At 44.4% G+C, this 25971-nt stretch overlaps 1 long non-coding RNA gene across 1 annotated transcript in view; it reads right to left on the bottom strand.

Annotated features, from left to right (window-relative positions):
• Positions 1-22173, bottom strand: part of LOC122456943 — a 33300-nt gene extending 11127 nt beyond the window's left edge. The window contains exons 1-2 of the long non-coding RNA XR_006276127.1: positions 22063-22173; positions 18755-18933 (exon numbers count right to left, since the gene is read on the bottom strand). This is a non-coding gene — a long non-coding RNA (uncharacterized LOC122456943). The remainder of the gene's footprint in view (positions 1-18754; positions 18934-22062) is intronic.
• Positions 22174-25971: the final 3798 nt, after the last annotated feature.

The following is a 25971-nucleotide window of genomic DNA, read 5'->3' as shown; positions in this document are numbered from 1 at the left end:
ATTGAAGTGGAGAGACATACTGTGTGTGTGTGTGTGTGTGTTCCCTCATAGGCTGAGTAGGCGTTAAGGTGCCTTACCTTTCTTCAGTTAAAAATAGAAGCTGTATTCAAATTGGAGAGGAATGGGAGGAGAGGGATTTCCCAGCCTCCAGTTTTGTTCATTTCTCTGATCCCATGTGGATGTCTTCACAGCTGTATTTTCTATCAGAGCCTGTTCTTCTCTTCTCCATTGATCCTCATGCTGACCAGGCATGACTTTTTGCAATGTGTCCACATCAGGGTGATTAAAAAGAGGAAGACAGCTTGATTTCTTTCAGAGGGGTAGCTATGTTAGTCTGTATCAGCAAAAATGACAAGGAGTCCTTGTGGCACTTTAGAGACTAACAAATTTATTTGGGCATAAGCTTTCATGGGTTAAAACCCACATGAAAGCTTATGCCCAAATACATTTGTTAGTCTCGAAGGTGCCCCAAGGACTTCTCATTGTTTTTGCTGATACAGACTAACACGGCTACCCCTCTATCAGCAAAAACAACGAGAAGTCCTTGGGGCACCTTCGAGACTAACAAATGTATTTGGGCATAAGCTTTCATGTGGGTTTTAACCCATGAAAGCTTATGCCCAAATAAATTTGTTAGTCTCTAAAGTGCCACAAGGACTCCTTGTTGTTTTAGCATGATTTGTGTGGTGATACTATTCCTACACAGCTCCGTCACTGTGAAGCAGCTCATATCCAACACGACTTGTCTCTGGAGGCTGACATTAAATATTATTGTGGAATGAGTAGTGGAGGTGGGGGCCCGTGGCTGTAAAACAGAGCACTGTTCTGGTCCTGCCAGCTTCCAGTGGAAAGCACTAGAAACTGCCAATGGAAAGCATCTTCATTTGCTGCCTCAGCAGTGAGGGGCTGTGGAGACTGAATTTTCTTCTCTCTGCTAGAGGTGGCACCTCAAAGTCAGGGTTGATACATGATGAGATCAGCATGGAGAAACATGTGTTGCCTCTGGCCATGCAGATCCTGGTGTATATTTGTGGATGGATGGATATCATACAGAGAGAGAGAGAGAGAGAGAGAGGACTTCAGGCTCAGGTGGTCGCTGTTAACAAGCGAAACGTTTAAAAACAATTCTTCTATCTTTCTCTAATACGACTTTGCCAGTTGCTCTGACTCCTGAGGTTAGCATCTTTTATGAACATGAATGCAGCGCAGCTTATGCAGCAGCATTGTGATATTACATCGTCATGCCACAACAGGTGGCCTGCATGAAATGAAACCTGCAGCTTGAACTCGGAAAGATCTGCTCATATTTAAAGCTGCCATACTCAAACCAGCCCACCCCCCTCTCCAGCAGTTCTTGTTTCGGAGAAATGTTCTGTGATTTTGAGATGAGTGTAAATGGGCAAATATCTGTTTTCTTTCTGGCCAGGGTCCTCAAACATCAGCTGGTAGGAAATAAAGTGGGGGAAAGCCTTTTGGGGGGGCAACTCATCTTATGTTAATATGCAGTGAGATCTGCATATTTCCCTTTCACTTGTGTGATTCATTTCCAGTTCCTTATTTCTTGCATGTTGTGGTTTAAACTAGTTAAATTAGCTAGCAGAGTGACCTTGCTTGTTCTGTGACCAAAATAACTAAAGGGCTCTCCCTGTTAATCTCTGAGGTCACTTGTGTCAGTTTTTGGCTTTAAAATAATCTAGATTGTAAAAATGTACTGTAATAATTCTTTGCATTTGTATGGAGACTTATACTTGAGAATCTGCAAGCCACATACAGATGTTAAAGACTGGATTGTGCCCTAGTGAATGGAGGAGCCCCTGCAGCCAGAGTACTCAGGAGAGATTTTGGTTAATTGAGCTATACCTACACTTCTGGGAATTTGCAGGCAGTGTACAGAAGTGGGCCTGCTGTACCACTCTGAAAGAGGGTGGACTCTACTCTAGCTTGTTCAGAGGAAGATGAATCTGTGGTACGACCCCTCACTATCTCCTTTCAGGCATATCTAGCTATATTAGTACTTCTATGGTACCCATCACTATAGTGACAAAGCACCTCACAATCTTTAATGCAGTTACCAACAATCACGTGAGATTGGGAAGCGCTGTTATCTCCATTTTAAAGGTGGGAGAACTGAGGCACAGAGCGACTAGCTCCATAGAGCCTGCCTGTAGCAGAGCAAGGAATTGAACACAGTTCTCCCAAGTTCTAAACTAACACCCTAACCCCTGGTCCAGTCTTCTTTTCTTTTTTTTTATGGGGGAACCAAAATGGAGCAGAGCCTGCACTCTCCAAGTGCATGGTGAGTAGCCCCTTTCACAGGAGTATAAGGGTGGGTTGAGAGGCCTATTTCAATTCCCTCCAGTCCCCCCTCCCACCAACATCAGGTTTAGCCACAATTAGGTCCTAATTTACACACATTCTTTATAAAGGTACGTAAATAGTATTACAGCCATTTTACAGGAGGCTAAATTATGGTTCAGGGAAGTTAAGTGACTTTCCTGACAGCATAGAGGAAGTCAGAGGTAGATCCAGGGAAAAAAACCAGGAATGTTGACCATCAGCCCCTGAGTCTAGTCATGTGACACTTTTCTCTCAGGGCTTGATCCTGCAAAGTTCGAAGGGTACATGTACACTGCAGTTAAAAACCCATGGCTGGCCCATGCCAGTTGACTTGGGCTTGGGCTAGGGCACAGGTCCCCAAATTGTGGGGTGCACCCCCCTAGTGGGGCACAGAGGAACATTCAGTGGGGTGCAGCGGGGCCCAAGCCAGCCCCCACGGGCGGCGGACAGGGAGCGCCACCCAGCCCTGCTCCACTCCCAGTTCTGCTCCGGCCCTTTTTTCCCCCCACAAACTCCTGGCCCCGTCCCAGCCTGGGCCCCACCGACTGCATCCTGGCAACAACTCTGACCCTAGCCCCATCCCCAGCTGCGACTCCTTAGCACAGATACGTTCCCAGCCCCAGACCCACCCCCAGCTGCAGCCCCAGACTCAGCCCCCTTTCTCCATCCATGTCCCCTCCCCCTCCTGGGAGCCATGGCCCCTCTCCTGGTCCCAGCTCCAGGAGAGGGGGCTTGGACATGGGCAAGGGGGGTGTGACCCTGAAAAGTTTGGGGACCACTGGGCTAGGGGGCCGTTTAGTGCCCTTCAATGTGGGAGGATCCCAGAGCTCGAGCTGCAGCCCCAGTCCGAATGTCTACACTACTATTAAATAGCCCAGGGATTGGCAGCCTTTGGCATGTGGCCTGTCAGGGAAATCCACTGGTGGGCCAGTACGGTTTGTTTACCTGCAGCGTCCACAGGTTCGGCCGATCACAGCTCCCCCTGGCCGCGGTTCACTGTTGCAGGCCAATGGGGGCTGCAGGAAGGGCATGGGCTGAGGGAATGTGCTCGCCTCTGCTTCCCACAGGTTTCCCGATCCCTGAAATAACCCAAGTCCCGCAAGCCTGCCTCAACTGGCACAGGCCAGCCATGGGTGTCTAATTACAGCATAGAAATACCCTATGTCCAAATTGAGTATCTAGGATTGAATCCTGTGAGGTACTTGCTTCTGGGGCAACTGCCAGGGATCATACTGATACTGAATAGTGTTGGATTTTACTCTAATTTTTTAGGGCCTGTTCCATAGCCTATTAAGTCAATGGAAAGACTTCAGTTGACTCTGGGCTTAGGATCGGGTTCTCAATGCTTTAGAAAGATCTCACTGACTGCAAGAAACTTTCATTCTTCTTTGGTCCCCATTATATGTATAAGTTTTTTCTTTTCTCTTTTTTTAAATACATGCATATAGCTCCTTGTCAGATTCTTAGGGCTCTGAAGCACTCAGGATTGCGTAATTATAATGAATCATCAACTAACAATACAATGAAAGTAATTTAGAGCAAAGGTACACCTTGTTTACTCATGACGCAGTTGTAGCCTTCAGAAGGAAATAGGACAAAAAGCTGACATTATTTCAACTTTGACTTGCCTGTGAGAGGTCGTTTTGTACTGGACTTTGAATATATCCACACTGAGCACCTGAAATTTACGCAGAAGAATTCTGTGCAGTGAACAGAATTATGCATGAGTCACTGGTATCTGGAGTTCCATCCATACGGGAAGGGTATGTTTTGAAAACGCAAATGACTTCTGCCCTTTTTTTTGGTGACTGTTGGAACTGCAGGTTTAGCATAGACTCTCTGGTGAAACTTAAATGTGCAATTGATGCCAGGAAAGGGCTGAGGAAATACCGACATCACAGGTACAAGGATTAAAGTGGGGAAACTTTTTCCCTTCTTGTCATTAGATATGGGCCTGATTCTTCCCCGCGCCAGTGTTACTTCAATTGAGTCAGTGCTGATTTATATGGTGAAAGTAGCTCCATTGAAATCAGTGGAATTACAGTCCTATAAAATTGATATGAGGTGAGAATTGGCCCTTGTTTCCAGACGCTAAACTAGCTTTGCGAAAAACCTTAATATTGAATAATTTTTTTCTCAGTCTGTTGCCTGCCTTTTGCCTTGAGTGTGAAACTGATCTCTAACAAAATAAAATGTAATTATCCTCTTTATATCCTCGTTTTAAATTCCTCTTCAGCACAACTTGTTCTGTTTGCTTGTTTCTCGGTGCTAGATAACTATTTTTAACTCACTGCATGCCTGCTGTCTTTCCCCCTTAATATATTTAGGTAACCAGGGACCTGAGTGCATAGGCCTTGTTCGTGGAAAACTCTAAATTTGACAGGAGTTTTGCCTAAGTGCAGACTTCAGGATTCGTCCCCACAAACTGCTGTTCATTCATAATCAAAGGAAGTGGGTCAAATCCTACAATGCTAGCTGCATGATTTGAACTAGTTTTTTATACATACCTAGAAGTTAGCATATCAGCACTATCTTAGCTCAGTGGATGGAGGGGATAATAACCTAGTGGCTCCCCAACCAGGCGTGGCAGGGCATAGGAGTGGGAGTGCTGCCTTTATAGAATGATCCTCCCCCCCACCCCCATCCTTGCCATCCGGACCCTGCAAATAGGCCCTTGGTAGTGTTGAGCACATGGAAAAGGGAGAAAGGATGGACTGGAGTGGGGGACAGAGATACTGTATCTCTACCGTAGTCCTGTGGGGATTTGCTGTGGACCATCTGAGTATTAATTTAGGCACGCTTGCCATCTGTGATATGGCTCTACCATAGGCTTCAGGGGGCAGTAGCCCCTGGCCAACAGTGTGCTATGGGGGAATGGGGCAGGCATGGAGCCCCAGAAGCAGTGTAGAGGCAGAAGGCCTGTGTGTGAGTAGTGCTTTCTTGCCAGCATGTTCCGTAAGATGTGTATATTTTGTGGATCAAAGTCCCTTGTCCTGTTCACATGGAGAATGATATCATCCCAAAATGTTTTCTTAAATAAATCCACTGTCCTTCTCTGTACAGGCCTGCCTCCCTCTTCACCCTGAAAATGTCCCTTGGCATGTGACAGCCCTGTTCTTTCAGCATCTGTGACACAGCAGCCCTTTGAGCAGGATGTGACTCCCTGCATACTCCGCTGGCTGTTTCATGCAGAAACCTCTTCCTTTGTTCTTAAGGAATTAAACCACAATTAGGCACTGAAGCACAATTATTCTGTGTCTCATCCTTTCTGTGTTACCACTTTTCATATCAACTCTGTGCAGTCCATATTTCTTGTTTGATTTCCTGGTCCTAATTCACAATGTGGTACCTCCATTCTTGAGTATGAGTCGTTCAGTGGGTACAGTCAACATTCTAATATTGCTTGGAAAAGTGACTAAGGCCTCTTCTCTGGCCTACATTTTGGATGAAGTGGTAGAAATGCATGTGAAACCTATTTGGTGACAGTTTATTTTTCTTTCTCCTGTGAGTGATTAGTCTAGAAAGAATTTTTAACTTGCTTTCCTTCCTTCACATGTGATGGTGGCAGTGGGGAAACAAATGGGTATAATTCAGTATAGCAGTGCAAGCAAACCTAATAATCCTCTTCACTGAAAGTCCTCCGATTACCTTCTTAGCTGGGAGTTCCGTATTGAATGCAGATTTTATTTGTGTTGAAAGACCAGAGTCCAGATAACCTTCCAGATAGCTAATCCAGTGTGCCACCCCACCAAGATTATCACTCATTTGTATTTGTTACCACTTTTTATTTAGCTCCATAGAGATGCATAGCCCTGCACCGAGCAAATAGTGTAAAACTTTCTAAAGCGCATAAATGATTTAGGAGCCTAAATCCCACTTTCAAAAGTTACACACTTAGGAGTTTGTCTCAGTGCCTAAATCTGTTTTGAAAATGGGATCTAGATTCCTAAATCACTTGAGTAATATAAAATTTTACCCATATTCGCTTCACGTAAGAGCTTGTGATTGAGGTAAAGACCAGGATATCTGGAGGAGTTAACAACACTGGGAGGACACAAGAAAGGAGGAGGAGGCTGAAAGTGAGGATAGTAAGTGCAGGTCTACACTACAAACTTGCATGGACGCAGCTGCACACAGCTGCTCTGAGCTCTCTCCTGTCGGTTTAATTACTCCACATCCGCAAGAGGAGGGTAGGTATGTCGGCGGGAGAAGTTCTACACCAGTTCTGAGGTCGGTATTACTCACACCCCTGAGCGACGTAGTTATATCGAAGTAATTCTGTAGAATCATAGAATCATAGAATCATAGAATATCAGGGTTGGAAGGGACCCCAGAAGGTCATCTAGTCCAACCCCCTGCTCAAAGCAGGACCAAGTCCCAGTTAAATCATCCCAGCTAGGGCTTTGTCAAGCCTGACCTTAAAAACCTCTAAGGAAGGAGATTCTACCACCTCCCTAGGTAACGCATTCCAGTGTTTCACCACCCTCTTAGTGAAAAAGTTTTTCCTAATATCCAATCTAAACCTCCCCCATTGCAACTTGAGACCATTACTCCTCGTTCTGTCATCTGCTACCATTGAGAACAGTCTAGAGCCATCCTCTTTGAAACCCCCTTTCAGGTAGTTGAAAGCAGCTATCAAATCCCCCCTCATTCTTCTCTTCTGCAGACTAAACAATCCCAGCTCCCTCAGCCTCTCCTCATAAGTCATGTGCTCTAGACCCCTAATCATTTTCGTTGCCCTTCGTTGTACTCTTTCCAATTTATCCACATCCTTCCTGTAGTGTGGGGCCCAAAACTGGACACAGTACTCCAGATGAGGCCTCACCAGTGTCGAATAGAGGGGAACGATCACGTCCCTCGATCTGCTCGCTATGCCCCTACTTATACAACCCAAAATGCCATTGGCCTTCTTGGCAACAAGGGCACACTGCTGACTCATATCCAGCTTCTCGTCCACTGTCACCCCTAGGTCCTTTTCCGCAGAACTGCTGCCGAGCCATTCGGTCCCTAGTCTGTAGCGGTGCATTGGATTCTTCCATCCTAAGTGCAGGACCCTGCATTTATCCTTATTGAACCTCATTAGATTTCTTTTGGCCCAATCCTCCAATTTGTCTAGGTCCTTCTGTATCCTATCCCTCCCCTCCAGCGTATCTACCACTCCTCCCAGTTTAGTATCATCCGCAAATTTGCTGAGAGTGCAATCCACACCATCTTCCAGATCATTTATGAAGATATTGAACAAAACGGGCCCCAGGACCGACCCCTGGGGCACTCCACTTGACACCGTCTGCCAACTAGACATGGAGCCATTGATCACTACCCGTTGAGCCCGACAATCTAGCCAGCTTTCTACCCACCTTATAGTGCATTCATCCAGCCCATACTTCCTTAACTTGCTGACAAGAATGCTGTGGGAGACCGTGTCAAAAGCTTTGCTAAAGTCAAGAAACAATACATCCACTGCTTTCCCTTCATCCACAGAACCAGTAATCTCATCATAAAAGGCGATTAGATTAGTCAGGCATGACCTTCCCTTGGTGAATCCATGCTGACTGTTCCTGATCACTTTCCTCTCCTCTAAGTGCTTCAGGATTGATTCTTTGAGGACCTGCTCCATGATTTTTCCAGGGACTGAGGTGAGGCTGACCGGCCTGTAGTTCCCAGGATCCTCCTTCTTCCCTTTTTAAAGATGGGCACTACATTAGCCTTTTTCCAGTCATCCGGGACCTCCCCCGTTCGCCACGAGTTTTCAAAGATAATGGCCAAGGGCTCTGCAATCACAGCCGCCAATTCCTTCAGCACTCTCGGATGCAATTCGTCCGGCCCCATGGACTTGTGCACGTCCAGCTTTTCTAAATAGTCCCTAACCACCTCTATCTCTACAGAGGGCTGGCCATCTCTTCCCCATTTTGTGTTGCCCAGCACAGCAGTCTGGGAGCTGACCTTGTTAGTGAAAACAGAGGCAAAAAAAGCATTGAGTACATTAGCTTTTTCCACATCCTCTGTCACTAGCTTGCCTCCCTCATTCAGTAAGGGGCCCACACTTTCCTTGGCTTTCTTCTTGTTGCCAACATACCTGAAGAAACCCTTCTTGTTACTCTTGACATCTCTTGCTAGCTGCAGCTCCAGGTGCGATTTGGCCCTCCTAATATCTTTCCTACATGCCCGAGCAATATTTTTATACTCTTCCCTGGTCATATGTCCAAGCTTCCACTTCTTGTAAGCTTCTTTTTTATGTTTAAGATCCGCTAGGATTTCACCATTAAGCCAAGCTGGTCGCCTGCCATATTTACTATTCTTTCGACTCATCGGGATGGTTTGTCCCTGTAACCTCAACAGGGATTCCTTGAAATACAGCCAGCTCTCCTGGACTCCCTTCCCTTTCATGTTAGTCCCCCAGGGGATCCTGGCCATCTGTTCCCTGAGGGAGTCAAAGTCTGCTTTCCTGAAGTCCAGGGTCCGTATCCTGCTGCTTACCTTTCTTCCCTGCGTCAGGATCCTGAACTCAACCAACTCATGGTCACTGCCTCCCAGATTCCCATCCACTTTTGCTTCCCCCACTAATTCTACCCGGTTTGTGAGCAGCAGGTCAAGAAAAGCGCTCCCCCTAGTTGGCTCCCCTAGCACTTGCACCAGGAAATTGTCCCCTACGCTTTCCAAAAACTTCCTGGATTGTCTATGCACCGCTGTATTGCTCTCCCAGCAGATATCAGGAAAATTAAAGTCACCCATGAGAATCAGGGCATGCGATCTAGTAGCTTCCGTGAGTTGCCGGAAGAAAGCCTCATCCACCTCATCCCCCTGGTCCGGTGGTCTATAGCAGACTCCCACCATGACATCACTCTTGTTGCACACACTTCTAAACTTAATCCAGAGACACTCAGGTTTTTCCACAGTTTCGTACCGGAGCTCTGAGCAGTCATACTGCTCCCTTACATACAGTGCTACTCCCCCACCTTTTCTGCCCTGCCTGTCCTTCCTGAACAGTTTATAACCATCCATGACTGTACTCCAGTCATGTGAGTTATCCCACCAAGTCTCTGTTATTCCAATCACGTCATAATTCCTTGACATCACCAGGACCTCCAGTTCTCCCTGCTTGTTTCCAAGGCTTTGTGCATTTGTATATAAGCACTTGAGATAACCTGTTGATCGCCCCTCATTCCCAGTATGAGGCAGGAGCCCTCCCCTCACAGACCTTCCTGCCTGTGCTTCCTCCCGGTATCCCGCTTTCCCACTTACCTCAGGGCTTTGGTCTCCTTCCCCCGGTGAACCTAGTTTAAAGCCCTCCTCACTAGGTTAGCCAGCCTGCTGGCAAAGATGTTCTTCCCTCTCTTCGTAAGATGGAGCCCGTCTCTGCCCAGCACTCCTCCTTCATGGAACACCATCCCATGGTCAAAGAATCCAAAGCCTTCTCTCCGACACCACCTGCGTAGCCATTCGTTGACCTCCACGATTCGACGGTCCCTACCCAGGCCTTTTCCTTCCACGGGGAGGATGGACGAGAACACCACTTGCGCCTCCAACTCCTTTATCCTTCTTCCCAGAGCCACATAGTCCGCAGTGATCCGCTCAAGGTCATTCTTGGCAGTATCATTGGTGCCCACGTGGAGAAGCAGGAAGGGGTAGCGATCCGAGGGCTTGATGAGTCTCGGCAGTCTCTCCGTCACATCACGAATCTTAGCCCCTGGCAAGCAGCAGACTTCTCGGTTTTCCCGGTCAGGGCGGCAGATAGATGACTCAGTCCCCCGGAGGAGAGAGTCCCCGACCACCACCACCCGCCTTCTCCTCTTGGGAGTGGTGGTCGTGGAACCTCCAACCTCAGGACATCGCATCTCATGCCTCCCAACCAGCGGAGTCTCCTTCTGCTTTCTCCCCCCAGACATATCATCTGGTCCACTCTCCGCATTGGTACCTGTGGAGAGAACATGAAAGCGGTTAGTTACCTGTGTCTGTGTTACTGGAACCCGGACATTCCGCTTACCTCTTCTGGAGGTCACATGTTGCCAAGCTTCTTCACTGGCCTCTTGGCTCCTCTGTGTAACCTGCTCTACATCTTTAGAGCTTTGTGCCCCTAGAAGGCTATCCTGAGTTTGGTCCAGAAAATCCTCAGTCTCTCGTATACAACGCAGGGTCGTTACCTGTTGCTCCAGACCTTCAATCTTCTCTTCCAATATGGAGACCAGCTTGCACTTTGTACAGACAAAGTCGCTTCTGTCCTGTGGAAGAAAGACAAACATGGCACATCCAGTGCAGGTCACAACAGCTGAATTCCCCCCTTCCATATCACCTACCTACTACGGAGCTTCCTCAGAGACGTTGGCAAGATGTAAGCCTCAATGGGCTCACTCCAGGCGAACTCCCAGGCAAACTCCTGCTGTGAGCTGCTCTGCTGTCCCCGCTGCTCCGCTGGTTCGCTGCCGCTCTACACTACCGCTGTAGTGTAGACCAGGGCTAAAATTACAGACTTACATGGGAGACTAATGTACTCACATTGGTGGTTAAAATTTCATTTTAAAGCAGTTTTTAATTTGGAATGTACATCAGGGAAGTGAGGGGTATGTAATACAGGCTAATTCAGCTGTACTCTCCTGCATCACTGTTAGCATGTAGCATGTCACTATGCAGCTATCAACAACCCAAAAAAAGCACACATGTGAGATGTCTCTCACTTCTACATCCATGATCCAATCCACAGAATGCTGCTCCCCTCTCAACAGTTTCCATTCTGTCATGTCTCCTCACTCATATGGTGTGTGAGTGGGTGTGTATCTGGTGGAAGCATTTGGCTAGGGGCTTTGTGAAACTGAAGACAGTTTTCCTTAGGAAAAGTCTCTTGTAATCATGATGCCAGAGTAATTTTCCTGTATATTATATATATTTTTCAACTGAATTCTGATAAGCGCTGCTTATCGTTTGGGATTTAAGAGGGTTGATAAGAGTTGGTTTTCCTTCATCAGTAGTGCTAGTAGAAATGATCCGTAAATGTTACACAAACATACACGCACACAAAAATTGCTTAACCCAAGGTTGTTTGAGTACATTGCGTAGCATTGCACTCACTGAAAACCAAGAGAATTAGCAATTAAAGCAGCATTAACATACAGACAAACATCGGTTTACAAGTCTTTCCACTTAAATACCATAATATCCAGTTCTTGAAAATCACACTCAGATACTCAGCCTATCTCTGGTCACATGGTTAAGGTCTTAACAACAGGTATGTTTTTACTTTTAAAGGTGTGTAATGTCTTGCTTCTGCAGAAAACTTTCTGAGGTTAGAGAGGGGAGATTGTATTTGAGTGTGGTTATGAGGCACTGGATGTATACATTGTGGGTTGTTATATGTTGCAATTGAAAGGGAGTTTTATTGTTAAGTTCCAGTGCATCAGAACTGATGAAGTTCGTTGGACCAAAGCTTCTCTCTGGTTAATCAGAGGAAATTTTCCAGGTGTAGAAGGAGGCCCCTGGTAAGTGACTTGGATAGGGCCAAGGGAGCGGAATAGGAGCCGGCACAGGTGCTGACTTTTGTTTTTGCTGGTAGATGCTTTCTGCCTTCTAGTTTCACTGTGCTCCATGAATGTGCTTCTGCCACCTACTGGTAGTTTGTAGGTGATGAACACTCTCATTTTTTTTTCCGTGGGTCCTTGAGCCCCAGAGCACCCACTCTTGGTGTCTATGATTGCCAGCAAAGCTGAGTGTGAAGCAGAACTTTGAATTCCACTAGGGAAGAGACACCTTCTCTATCTGGAGAATCTCCTGTTCTTTACTGGATTGGAACCCTGGTCTGATTGAACCTTATCAGGACTCTTTCAGTGGATCTCTTGCTGATCAACTAATCAAATAAGATTAGTCAGAAGTTGGAAGGTGCAGAAGAGTAACAGATTGGTTGAAGCACAGAGAAAGTTCAGGCGAGGGGCTAGTTAAAAAATCTATCTGAAGAAGAGCCAGGTAAGCACTGATGGAGAAAGGAAATTGTCCATGAAGATGCAGTGTTCATTTGGCATCTGTGACAAAAACCCACATGATGAAAAATCCTTGTTTTGGTATACTTTATGAAAATTTCCCCAAATGTTCAAATTGTAATGCAATATTAAACATTGTATGAAACCTGAGCTTCATGAGTGTGGCCCTTAAGTTCAGGGGTCCCCAAAACAAAAAGTAAGATTGACCAAAAAAAAATGTCCAGCAGGAATGGTTTTGTATTGATTTGACTGGTGAAAATCCTGGCAGGACACTTTAGCGTGTCAGTGGTCTTGGGAAGTCAAGTTTGATTTTACTGAGATGGTATTGTCTTGAGACTGTTCAGTGTGAGGTTTCATGTGTTTGAGAGTTTTAAATCCTCCTTTAGTGCAACACAGTTTTTAATACAGAATCACTCAGGGCAGGTGTCTCATAATGATCCAGTCATTGGTTTATAGATCCAGAGTGTTTCAGCTAGAACCATATTCACTATGTGTTTGAGGAGGCTTGAGTTAGTCCAGTGAAGATATTCTGAATTCTGAGCCTTTATTTCTGCTCAGAATTTCCCTTGTAGATCCACCTATTTTGGACAATATCATAAAAATTACTGGAGGGTTTTACATTAGTTTTGCTTATTTTTGGTCCTTTTTTGAGCTCTGCCATCACACACAAGTGGATCTGGAGATGTGACTTGTTTGGAAGAACAGGAAAATGTGTTGAGTGAGTAGCCTGCAAGTGATTTGCAAACCGCTTGCTGTGTTTCCATCTACTTAAATTAATACCATAGTGAATGCTCCCATTAGCCAGACTGTGAGGTTATTACGATTCTAAAGAGCTAGAACCGTGTTAACGGCTCCCCTGTGCCCTCTGCAAACTCCCTTCTTCCCGCCCCCAAAAAATCCTTCCACAGTGTACTCCTGTTGGGGCAGCCATAATTTGACCCTCAGAATTTATTATGAGTTTAAGTAGATATTGATTTAGTAAATTGATTTGCAGGTCACCTTTAAACATGACAGTAAAGTTATATGTCAGTGAATCACAGGGCAGGCTTGACAGTAGCATATGGTCCAGTTATATATAATTAAGTCAATTATTTAATAATTTACAGCCATCTAACATAAAACAAGCTCATTATACACAGTTCCAGCCTAATGAAACAAATCGTAATTTTGTGACTCTAACACCTGTTTTGCATTGTGTAGGCTTTGAATCAGGAATTTGTCGCACAAGAAATCAGAGCCCTCCCATTGACAAGAAGAGGTTACCGTTTTAAAAGTAAGGCTTGCACTGTTTTTAGTTTTGTTTTAGGTCAGATGAATCAGCCTTTCCTCAGTGCTTCTGGACCTTCTGTTGTCTGAGCTGGCTTTCTGAAGGCAGCAGGGCTTCTGGCCTGTCACTAACAGTGGGATGCTGCCTCTGGTGAGCCACATTTTGCCTCTTCGTTCTTGTGTGTCTGCCTCTCTCCTGTTCTGTCATCTCTTCTATCTCCCTCCCTATTTTTTCTTTCTGTTTCTTCCTTTTTTACTCGCTCACCCGTTCTTTGCCATTCTTCCTTAGATCCTATTTAATCCCCTTTCACACTCCTCTTTCTCCTGCCCACTTGCCTCACAGTCTTCCCTCCCACATCCTAGCATAGAAACTCACAAATTAGAGATGGAAAGGGTCTATTAGGTCACATATAGCCCTCCACTACCTTATGGAAATGCCGAATTATGTCCGAGCAGGAGGGCTTCCACGGTTCCCTTTGATGAGTATTCCACAGGTTACTAGATCTCGTTAGCTAGTATTTTTTTCAGATAACAGACTAAATGCAGATTGTCATCCCACTAGGCCACATCCTCAGCTGGTGTAAACTTTTAAAGGCAGTGGATCTAAACGAATTCACACCATCTGAGAATTTACACTATCTCATAATCATTGTTTCTCATTATACCCTCACATATTCTCATGTACCCCTCTTAGACAGCTGTTTCTACAGTTAACACCAGAAGTGCTGCAACTTCAGAGTGCTTCTGACTTCCATACTTAGTAGTAGTTGAGGCTAGAAGCGCTACTAGTGTCTGATACTTAGTCCAAATAACACTTCTTGAATCTAGCACCTAATGGTGTGATACTAATGATCCTAGATGAAACATGCCATGCTGTCCTGTGGAATAATTAATCATGTGATACTAAATTGGATTTGTATGCACAATCCTATTCACTGAAATCAGCTGTGATGCTATATAGGTACTGAAACATACTTTATTACATTTAGCCCCTTTTCAGTATGGTTCCACTCTGGCATATGGATTTCCTGAACTATGACAGAACACCAGAAAGGCATAAGATTAGTATATACAGTATTCAGAGTAGCAGCCGTGTTAGTCTGTATCCACAAAAAGAAAAGGAGGACTTGTGGCACCTTAGGGACTAACAAATTCATTTGAGCATAAGCTTTCGTGAGCTACAGCTCACTTCATTGGATGCTGAAGTGAGCTGTAGCTCACGAAAGCTTATGCTCAAATAAATTTGTTAGATTCATAGATTCATAGATACTAAGGTCAGAAGGGACCACTCTGATCATCTAGTCCGACCTCCTGCACAGCGCAGGCCACAGAATGTCACCCACCACTCCTATGAAAAACCTCACCCATGTCTGAGCTATTGAAGTCCTCAAATCATGGTTCAAAACTTCAAAAAATTTGTTAGTCTCTAAGGTGCCACAAGTCCTCCTTTTCTATATACAATAGCAATTTTCAGTTGGTCATTTATGCATCGTCTTGTCTTTGAATATTTAAAACTGATTTTAATATCTTGAACTGTGTGAAGATTTCATATGAGGTGAGAGATTAAGTAGATTGGGGTTAGATTGTTCGGAGAGGAGACAGATAAGAGGAAACATGATAGAGGTGTATCAAATAATCTACCTTTGGTAGATGTACCATTGGTTTCATCTAGTGTGGCAATTCCTCTATTGAACTGACCTTTGGAGCAACAATTGCTTAACTAGTTAAGCTGTGTTCTCTTCTTTGCCTTGGACATTGCTAGGGAAGCAGGAGTTCTGTGCTGTCTCATTTTTGTATTTTTAACTCCCAGCTTTACTTTAGAGGACTCATACTATATATAACCTGTTCTTTATTAATGCATGTACTTTTATGTGGCAAGTATCCAAAAGTAAATATACCTCACTATTTTAATTCTCTTTTAAAATTCCCCCAGTGTCTTTACACAGGGCCAAATTCTGATCTCATTTACACCAAAAGAAATTAATCGGTCAATGGCTTTAACACCAGTTTTACACCACTGTAACCAAGAGAAAAATTGGCACCATATTTGTTCTGCTCGTCAGACATGTGATAATCTTTCCATAAATCACTCACTTAAAAGTTCTCTTACTTCCTGGTCTGACCATTCAGATCACATAAAATGTAGATAAACGTATAAGTATTTGTAGAACACCTCCTTCTACTTTCCCTCCCTCCCACCAGCCCTGTTCCTCCGTCCGTGTCCCTCCCCTACCCCCCCCCCACTTTAAAACAAACCAGCAAGAATTATACTTCGACTAGCATACTGGGGTTTTTTTGGTCTCCTCCCATTCTAATTATGACCTGAACTTTGCTTTCACTATAAAGTATGCGTACCGATTACTCTGTGGGAGTGGTGAAACTGCAGCACAGAAACTAAAACGATTTGGATTAATCTGAAAGCTATTCATTTGCTTGTGCTTCTTTTTATTAACGGCCGAAAACATGCCTTGTGCCTTGTACTGGCTGTGTACCTTTCAACAAGAATCGAGGTAACTCATTCTGTGTGTGTGTTTTTGTCTCTCTCTCTCTCTTGGTGATCTTTTGAATATTATAAGACTTGAGGCTTGTAATTTTACAATAGCTTGTATCTAATTTCTGCTCTTTAAAATGCATTGACACTGTCATTGGATTGCCTTATGGGGATATTTTCATAGCTCTATAAAACAGCAAGTTGCTTTTCTATTACTTTTTTTTTAATATAATATAAAGTATCACAGGCCAGATTCTGATCTCAGTTCCACAGTTGCAAACCTGGAGTAACTTCAACTGAAGGAAGCAAAGCTGCTTCAGATTTACATCAGCAGAACAGCAGTTGGAATCTGGCCCATAATTGCTTTTTTGTTTTAATCATCAACATAGTAAAGATAGATGTTGATCAAGGGATAGTGAGATCGCCAGCATTTTCAATGTTGGGGAAAGTACTGTGAATTGGTGAGCAAGTTCTTGAGACCAGTTTTTCTGTAGGAGTGACATGTTTCCAGGTAAGTAATTTCAGAAGTGTGGGATTTACTGATACTGTATGTTCTTATTGTTCACTAAGTATAAATACAAACTGAAAATGCAGGATTGGCAGCATTTAATTTTGAAAAGATGGTTCTCACAGACTATGGAAACTGTTATTGGTCCCTAGCTGCAAGTGTTTAGTTTTTATGTGAAGAACGATATGTTAGCTCTCAAAACTCAGAAGGAAAGTTTTTCTTGGCTGGTATTTGAGGTAGAAGCATTAGGAATGTCTCTTAAATACCCTCAAGTAATCATACTCTCCTTATGCCTGTGCAAAACATTGCTATGGGGAGAGGAAGGAAGGGCAAACGGAAATCCTTCAGATCTTGCTATGTTTATTCTTGCAACCTAGCTGGCTGCATTTGGAACTAAGCCAGAAATCTTTTAATTTATGAATTTCTGTATTTTTATTTTATGAGGCAGATTTCTTGACCTGACCACCTCCCCTCCATGTCTTAGTTTTAGCAAGTCTTGTACATACGAGGAACTAATTGCCAAATGTTCCGAATAGTATCAGATCTGGAATATCCCATTGCTGAATTCTGCATGTTGGGAATGCATCTTGATGGTCAGGCATCATCTGCTGGAATGGTCAGTATGCCTGCAGTGATCAAGAGGAAGCAGTGGTTGTGTTGGGGAAGGGTGAGGCAGTGAGCTTCCAGTAGGTACGATGGGAGAACCTCTCTCCACCCCCATCTCCTGCTCACTTCTTTCTTTCTTTTCCTTTTTTTAAATCTTGCTAAAAGTGTAAAAATATTCTGGTATATTGCACACATGGGGCAAAGGGCTTCAGAAGATCAGGGTTGGATTTCCGGAAGCACTCAGGGTTGGCCTGATACTGCTTTGTCTTTAATTGGAGTGGCATTAGACTAGTGCCGAGTGGTTTTGAATATGCCCCTCTCTGTCTGCTGTACTGAGCATGGGAAAGGATATGAATTCTAATGCCAGTGATCTGCTGTGTGATCTTGGGCATGTCACGGTACTGCTCTGTGCCTCAGTTTCCCCATCTGTACAATTACAATAATATTTAGCTCCCACCGCCTTCCTCACAAGGATGTGATAAAGCTCAATTCGTTAATAATGTTTGTGCAGGCTTTAAAAAATGTGAAGAGTTCTCTAAGTGTTCTGTAAGTATTGTTTTATTAAAAGGAAATCATTCTCTGAAATGACTGTAAGAATTTAGTATACAAACTGAATACAACACATTGTTGGTGAAAAATTAATAGCTATATTCTGCTCATATTGAAGTCAATGGCAACACTTTCATTGACTTCAGTGGTGCAGGATTAGACCTTAAAACCATGCCTAATTAGAGAGACGACTGGGGAAAAATTATATGAGTAATAGGTATTAATAGAATATGATTTCTATAGTGTAATCCCTAATTCTGTGTGTTACTATGTATTATAGTTGTTAATTGACAATATTAAATTAATTGGGCCAGATTCATCATCAGCAGAACTCTAATGATTTCAGTATTCCACCACAGAGAATCTGGCCCTTGATATAGCACCGTGGTGTTAATAATTAACTGCATTTAGAGGTGGCTGTTTTGTGTGTATTTCACTCTGTTTATCAAATAGCTTGGCTGCTTGTGGGGTAGACTCCATATTAGCGTATTCAGCCAAAAATTGTAAATGTACTAACACGCATTTACTACAGATGTCACAAGCGAACAGAGAGAGATTGAGATTCAAAGCACTGCAGGTAAACAAGGTCATTTTGTTCCCTTTTGCTCTGTAAGAGTTGATTTTGTGTCTAATGCATTAAGCAGTGAATTCATTTTTTAAAAAAGTTGAATTTTTGTGTTTTTACCATCAATATTGCAGATCAGTAAATGCAGTTAGGGAGGAGAGATGATCTTGTGGTTATGGTACAAGACTGGGCATCACAGAGCCAGGGTTTCTAGTCTAGTTTCTGCTACTGGCTCACTGTGTAATCTCCACCAAATCACTGAGACTGTGTGCCTCCGTTTCCTTGTGTGTAAAATGTGGATAATACTTGGATTGCACACACATTGAGAAGTCACTAATGATTCTAAAACTCTTTAAAATCCTCAGATGATAGCTGCTATAAAAAATATTTTGCCAGTGTTTTCTCTATAACAAACTACCTTTTATATCTGAACGACACTTCGTAATAGCAAAGTGAATTCCACATACCTGCAGAGGCGTCTCCTTTTACTCTAGCCACCCATCACAACATTATCAAACAACTAAGCACGCAAATTTATATCCGCATAGCAATGTCCACAGAGGACTTCATAGCTCATTAGGTTCTCTCTCAGGTTCTCAGAAGCTTTTTGAATTCTTTCCCTTTAGATCTCTCTTTTAAATTAGCACTGTTTGGAAAAGGAAAAATAATTTCCATTTTCTTTCAAAAGTCCAAAAATTTTCTACCAGATCTCATTAAAACCTTCTACCACTGTCCTTCCCAGTCTGTTCTCACTAAGGTGGTCTCTTCCCCCTCTCCTCCCTCTGCTGAGCCTGCACTGTGGTCCTGTTTTGTTTTTTGTTTGTCAGAGTCTGTTCTTGCAAGATCCTGAGCACTCCCTGCAAGGTGTTTACTGCCCTCTGCTTCAGTTATTATTTTTATTATTAATAACATTATTATTTGTATTACCATTAACTGAGAGAGCACTCAGCACCACACAGGAATTGGCCCATAGGGCACAAGTTCTTGAGGGCAGAGATACTTTTTTTTAATAGCAGAACCTCACTGACATGCGCTTATATTATTCAGTGAATATTAGTGGGGCACTGCCCCTATAGCAGGTGGTGAATTGAGGTCTTTGTATTAGACTTCATTGTTTATACAAAATATATTGAAGTACACTCACTAGCACATAAAGGAATATTATGGAGAATTAAGAGTACATCGAAGTTATTAAAATAAATGAACAAAGCAGAAAAGTTTCTCCTTGCTTTTTTCCCTTTGTGGTATGTGTTTATTCATTTGCTTACTAACTTGTAAAATTCAATAATTTTGCGAAGCAGTTCCCAGTTTGGTTTGAATTGGTGAGGTTCTCCTATCTTCGGTATTTTTTAATCACTATTTGAATTTTTGATGCTGAACCAATAATAAAGCACTGTAAGTTCCAAGAATGTTTTTAATTACTTTTAGATGTTAAGGTGCCATGCATGTACAGTTACCAAGATTGCATACATAAATTAGGGGAGGAAGGATAAATTCCTAAATGCCCATTTTACACATGCATATACCTGATTTGCATGTGCTCCTATGGCAGTTGTGCATTTTCGCATATAGTGAATGGGTTTCTGATTTTTAAGAAGTTAACCCTTAAACTGCAGATAGATTGTTTCATGTTCATCTTCACTTAGGGCATGATTTTTGACACCCTTGCTTGTGGGGAGCAGTACCTTATTCTGAGTGTAATCAGTTATTTGAATGGGGCTACTTATGAAGTAAGGTACTATTTAATGTGAGAAAGGTGGCAGAACTGGGCCTTAAACCTTAATGAATGATGTATTCCTCCTAAATTTGTTTCTTTGCTTCATAATTATCCAGTCACTTTACAAAGGGAGGAAGATGAGTATTATTGCAAGCAAGAAGGAAAAAAGGGAACTCTCTAGATCTGATTTGATTTATTGAACGGCTGTTTTACACTTCTGACAATGTAAAGGGGCCTTAAAGTGGATGTAAATTACATTTATGTCCACTTTAAGGCCCCTTTACACTACAAAACCTCAGTATAAATGATAATCCAGACTTTTTTGAATGTATTTTGTTAACATTTTAATTTCGGTTAAGGTTTAAATATGAAATGCAGGGAGTTTACCACATTCACACTTTTAAGGATCACATCAGAAGGAAATTACAGGACTTGGATTGTAGACTTGTATTCTAGTATTACAGGACTTGGATTCTTGTTTCTCAACCAATGGTCATGACCCCACAGGGTCACAAAAGGCAGTCAGGTGTTACAAGATGTTGAAAATGTTCATTACAGTTCTAAAGCAAAGAAAATAAAACCTTCAGTGTTTGTGAGGTTCAATGTAGTAGTTGTTGTCGTAATTGTCCTATTTAGGCTTAGTATTGTGATTGCTGATACATTTAACTATAAACATAAGTAAAATCTGTAAGGGAAACATGAACATTTTTATCTTAGAATAAGGGGTCACCAACCTAAGAAAGGTTGAGAAACATTGTTCTTGACTATTATAAACAATGGGGAATGAGTCCATGCTACAGTTCTTGTGGAATTTTAAATCTTATACTACATGGCCCTGATTCTGCAGTAATAACATACACAACGCTTTCAGTTAAGTTAGTGGGAGTTTTCCTTGTGTCAGGAATACAGGATCAGGCCCTAAAGCATTAATCTGATTGATAAGCCTGCTGTGACTGTTGAAGCATTGATTTGAACACAGTAGCATATTGACAGCTGTATTCTCAAAAAAGTGGGATTTTGTGCTGTACATGTTCTTACAACTGTACCACACTGAAGCAAGAAGTCACACAGATCTGCAGTGGAGTTCACTGGTACTAAGATTTTAACTGAGGTCAGTAATGAACTAAAACAGTTTTTCCAGCATTTGTTTTCCCAGCTGAGGAGCTGGGAACCACCTCCTGGAGGTTTCAGGGAAACTCATTGTCCACTTAAACCTTTGAGGAGGAATTTCCCTTCTGGCCCCAGCCTGCTAATTATGTTGTAAATCTTCAAATATGCCTTAACGTTGCTTCCTACCACCTGTGTTTTTTCTTTTTCTTTTGTTTTTTCTAAACTTTCATACGCATCCATCCTTCCTTGCTGTGACAGGCAGGCTGAACTACTCTTAATGCACAGCATTTCCACAGCAGGGATTGGCTGATGTGGTTTTATTTCGGAGGCCCTGTCTACACTGGCAAGTTTCTGCTCAGTAAATCAGTTTTCTGTGCTGGAACTCCCAAGGTGTTACACACTGACATGCCAACTTAGTGCACAGAAACTGTGCCATTGTAGCGCTGTAAAAATACCACCCTGACAAGAGGTGTAGAGCTTTTTGCGCCGGGGCAACAGGGCTGCGATGCCAGTATAGACGCCATGGTCATTACAGCGCTGTGATTGGCCTCCGGGAGGCATCCCACGATGCCTGTTCTTGCCCCTCTGCTCATCAGTTTGAACTCTACTGCCCTGCCCTCAGGTAACCAACCGTTATCCCCACCCCGTAAATGCCTTTGGAATTTGAAAGTCCCCTTCCTGTTTGTTCAGTGATGCATGCAGGTTCTCAGCACGTCTTTGTAGGTGGCCATGCCTGCGCCACGCACCTGGCGATCCCTTGCTTGGAACAATGCCGAGCTGCTGGACTTCATCAACATTTGGGGAGAGGAGGCTGTCCAGTCCCAGCTGCACTCCAGCCATAGGAATTATGATACCTACAGACAGATTTCACGATGCATGACAGAAAGGGGCTATAACCGGGACACACTGTAGTGCAGGGTCAAAGTGAAGGAGCTGCGGAACACCTACCACAAGGCGCGGGAGGCAAACTGCCGCTCTGGTGCTGCGCTCACGAGCTGCCGGTTCTACAAAGAGTTGGATGCGATACTCGGAGGCAACCCCCCTACACTGCGAAAACCACTGTGGCTACTTCGGTGGCTCGCGTGCCAGTTGAGAATGGACTGAGCCAGGAGGAGGAAATCTTGGACGAGGATGTGAAGGGGGAGGGGGACCAAGATGCAGAGGATGACTCGGAGGACAGAGATGCAAGCAGCCAGGAGTTCTTTTCTACCCTAGAGGAGGCTACTCAGTCACAGCTGTCAGATGTTGGCGAAGCGCAAACAGGAGAGGAGGCCCCTGGTAAGTGGATCTGATTTTGGGAATTGCTGAAGCGAGTTGTTGGGGCAGGAGGGTTGCAGAAAGCAGGCTTGTCTCCCACCACGTGCCTAGTCTGAGCAGCAGAACAGGCTGTTGATTGACTCCCTCACTTCACGGGAATCTCCCTCAGAGATCTCCAGGAAACTCACGTGGCGATACTGGGCAATCCACTGCCTCAGGTTCTTTAGCAGAGCTGCTGTTTATTGCCCTATTAACGGTAACTTTCCTGCGCCACTGTGCCGTCACGGGGGGACGGACGAGGACTATTGCTGCACACAGGTGAGCCGCACAGAGGCCAGGGCAGAAGCCACAGCCTTGGAGAAGACCCTTCCTTGATTCCCTTCTCACCCTCAGCAGCGAGATATCTTCCATAATGATCACATCCTGTGGAAAGTGTGAGGACAGGAATGATTGTCAGCCCCACCCGCTACAGTGCTGGCTCTCCCCAAGAGCCACATGCCCAATGTACAGCAGGGTCGGGGAAGACCTGTCCCTGCAGCTACTCACCATTTTGTGGGTCTTGTGGCTCATGTGTGCTTGCCTGGGGTCGGTCAGTCAGTGAAAGGTGTGTGAATACCGGCTCTGTTTTAAATTACTGAATCAGTGTTCTCTGTGTTGCAAACAATACTGCTTCTGTAAAATGTTGCATTTAAACTTCACAGAGATGACCTTTGGAGCTAGCCTCTCTCTTTGTTATCAGCGGCTGAACGGCTGCGCAGAATTAGAAAGTGGCCAAGAAGAGATAAGGACGACTTTCTGTGTGAGGTTATGATGCACTCCGCCGTCAAGAAACAGGAATTGAAGGAGTGGTGGGACAGTGAGAAGAGGGACCGAAAGGAGAACTCGGTATGCCAAAATTAAGCCATGGAGCAGCTCTTACAGCTTACGGAGCACCAAGCAGATATGCTCCAGGCAATACTAGTTCTTCAAAGCAAGCAGCTCCGGCGCCCGCCCTCCCCTTCAGCCGCTGTCGCAAAACTCTTTCCCATGCTCCCCCCAGACACCGCCAACACATTATCAACCTCCTAGCTCCAGTCTATACCCGCGGCATTCCATTCCTGCTCCATCACAGTCCAGTCCTGCGGACTCTCACTATCCACTGCACTCAACACCCGTCCCTCTGCAGTTTGGCCCTGCTGAAGTACAGTATTCACTGTATTGTACTCCAGAGGAGACGGTTGGATATGATCCCTGGACACACACAATCTGTAGCTGTCCCTGGACCCCTCCTCCTCCTGGGACTGTCCCTTTCCCCCATTCCCCTCACTGCTGATGGGTTGGTTTTTTTTTACTCTCTCCTCTGGTTGTTGTCTTTTAATAAAAGAATTGTGTTGGTTTGAAAGCACTCTTTATTCTATTAATTGAAAGCAAAAAGAGCCCTTCAAAGCAGCGTACAATTATGTTAAACCCACATCGTGCATTGTCTGTACCAATCACCTCTTAGCATTACAAGCACTGCACTCCTGAGCATAGCAACAAATATTAGTGACTTTCAGCTTCAAAATGCTGCCTCAAGGCATCCCTGATGCTTATGGCCCCGCACTGTGCCCCTCTAATAGCCCTGGTCTCTGGCTGTTCAAACTCAGGCTCCAGGTGCTGAGCCTCTGAGGTCTAGCCCTGAGTGATGCTTTCACCCTTCCCTTCACAAATATTATGTAGCTTACGGCATGCGGCTATAAGCACAGTAATATTGTCTTCAGCCAGGTCCAGCTTCCCATAGAGGTAGCACCAGCGGGCTTTTAAACGGCCAAAAACACGCTCAACAGTCATTCTGCACTTGCTCAGCCTGTTGTTGAACTGCTCCTTGCTGCTGTCAAGTTGCCCCATATATGGCTTCATAAGCCACGCATTAAGGGATAGGCAGGGTCTCCCAGGATCACAGTGGGCATCTTGACTTCCCCTACAGTGATCTTCGAAGAAAGTCCCTGCTTGCAGCTTTCTGAACAGGCCAGAGTTCCGAAACATGCATGTGTCATGCACTTTTCCGGACCAGCCTGCGTTAATGTCTGTGAAACGCCCACGGTAATCCAGAAGCACCTGGAGAACCATTGAGGAAATACCCCTTCCAATTAATGTACTCGGTGGCTAGGTGGTCTGGTGCCAGAATTGAAATATGCGTGCCATCTATCACCCCTCCACAGTTAGGGAAGTCCATTTGTGAAAAGCTATCTACAATGTCACACACATTACCCAGAGTCATGGGTTTTTGGAGCAGGATTTGATTAATGGCCCTGCACACTTCCGTCAACATGAGTCCAAAGGTAGACTTTCCCACTCCGAACTGATTAGGGACCGATTGGTATCAGTCTGGAGTAGCCAGCTTCTACAGTGCAATCACCACACGCTTCTCCAGTGGCAGGGCAGCTCTCATTCTCGTGTCCTTGTGCCGCAGGGCTGGGACGAGCTCATCACACAGTCCCATGAATGTGGCTTTCCTCATCCGAAAGTTCTGCAGCCACTGCTCGTCATCCCAGGGGTGCATCACAATGTGATCCCACCACTCAATGCTCGTTTCCCGAGCCCAAAAGTGGCATTCCACTGTGGTCAGCACCTCCGTGAAAGCCACAAGCAATCTCATGTCATAGCTACTATGTGTGGCGAGATCAATGTTGCACTCCTTTTGCCTTTGTAGTTTAAGGAATAATTCCACTGCCACTCATGACATGTTAGAGCGAGCAGCATACTGGTCAACAATTCGGGATCTGTTCCTGCAGCCTGAAGATGCAAGGCACACAGTACACAAACCGTTGAAAGTTGGCACCAAATGCAGATGGACGCACAGGGATTGCTGGGATTCGAAGCAATGCATCATAGGGCATTGGGACAGGACCCAGGATGCCCTGCGACCCCCTCTGCCTTCCCATAACTCTTAGCGGCAGAAGAGAAAGAGGTGCTCTGTGGGATAGCTTTTTTGCTGTTAGGTACACCGCTCCAAATACCACTGCAAATGCCACAAGTGTGAACACGCTATTGTGCAGGCAGCTGACAGTGTGAACACACAACAGCGGTTTCCCTTCAGCACTCTCTGAGTGGTGCTATAACTGCCAGCGCTGTAACTCTACCAGTGTAGACATGCCCTGAGCTTCTCTTATTTGTCTGGTTGAGCCTCTCGAAGTTCATGTGCATAAAATACGTGTATTTTGTACTTCTGTAGCATTGTATTCTGGGACCACTAGTCTCTGTGGACTGCACCACTGCTTAAAGATGAAGGTGTCTGCAGTCCGTTCCAATAGTTGTGACCTTCACATTCCTACTTAATTTGAATTAAGTTGGGAGTCCCTGATTTACAGTAAGTACTGTTGCTTGTTGTAACTAACAAACATTACAAACATAGACACCACTGTTGTCGGTGGAGATTGAACCTGGAACCTTCAACACCAAAGTACAGGCCTCTATCAGTCAAAGTAAAAGAGAGCCCCTATAGCTGTGAAAAAGTAATAGGCTTTTTAAATCATTGAGCCAAGCAGTAGGGAACACAATTGTAGGAGCTATACTGCTGCATTATGCTGTATTTGAGTTTCATGCTCTCATTCCATGGCCTAGAAGTTTGACAGTTGGGCT

The sequence above is a fragment of the Dermochelys coriacea genome, chromosome 1 (assembly GCF_009764565.3).
Source record: "Dermochelys coriacea isolate rDerCor1 chromosome 1, rDerCor1.pri.v4, whole genome shotgun sequence".
In the NCBI taxonomy this organism is placed as follows: domain Eukaryota; kingdom Metazoa; phylum Chordata; order Testudines; family Dermochelyidae; genus Dermochelys; species Dermochelys coriacea.
This window is presented reverse-complemented; position numbering and strand designations above follow the sequence as displayed.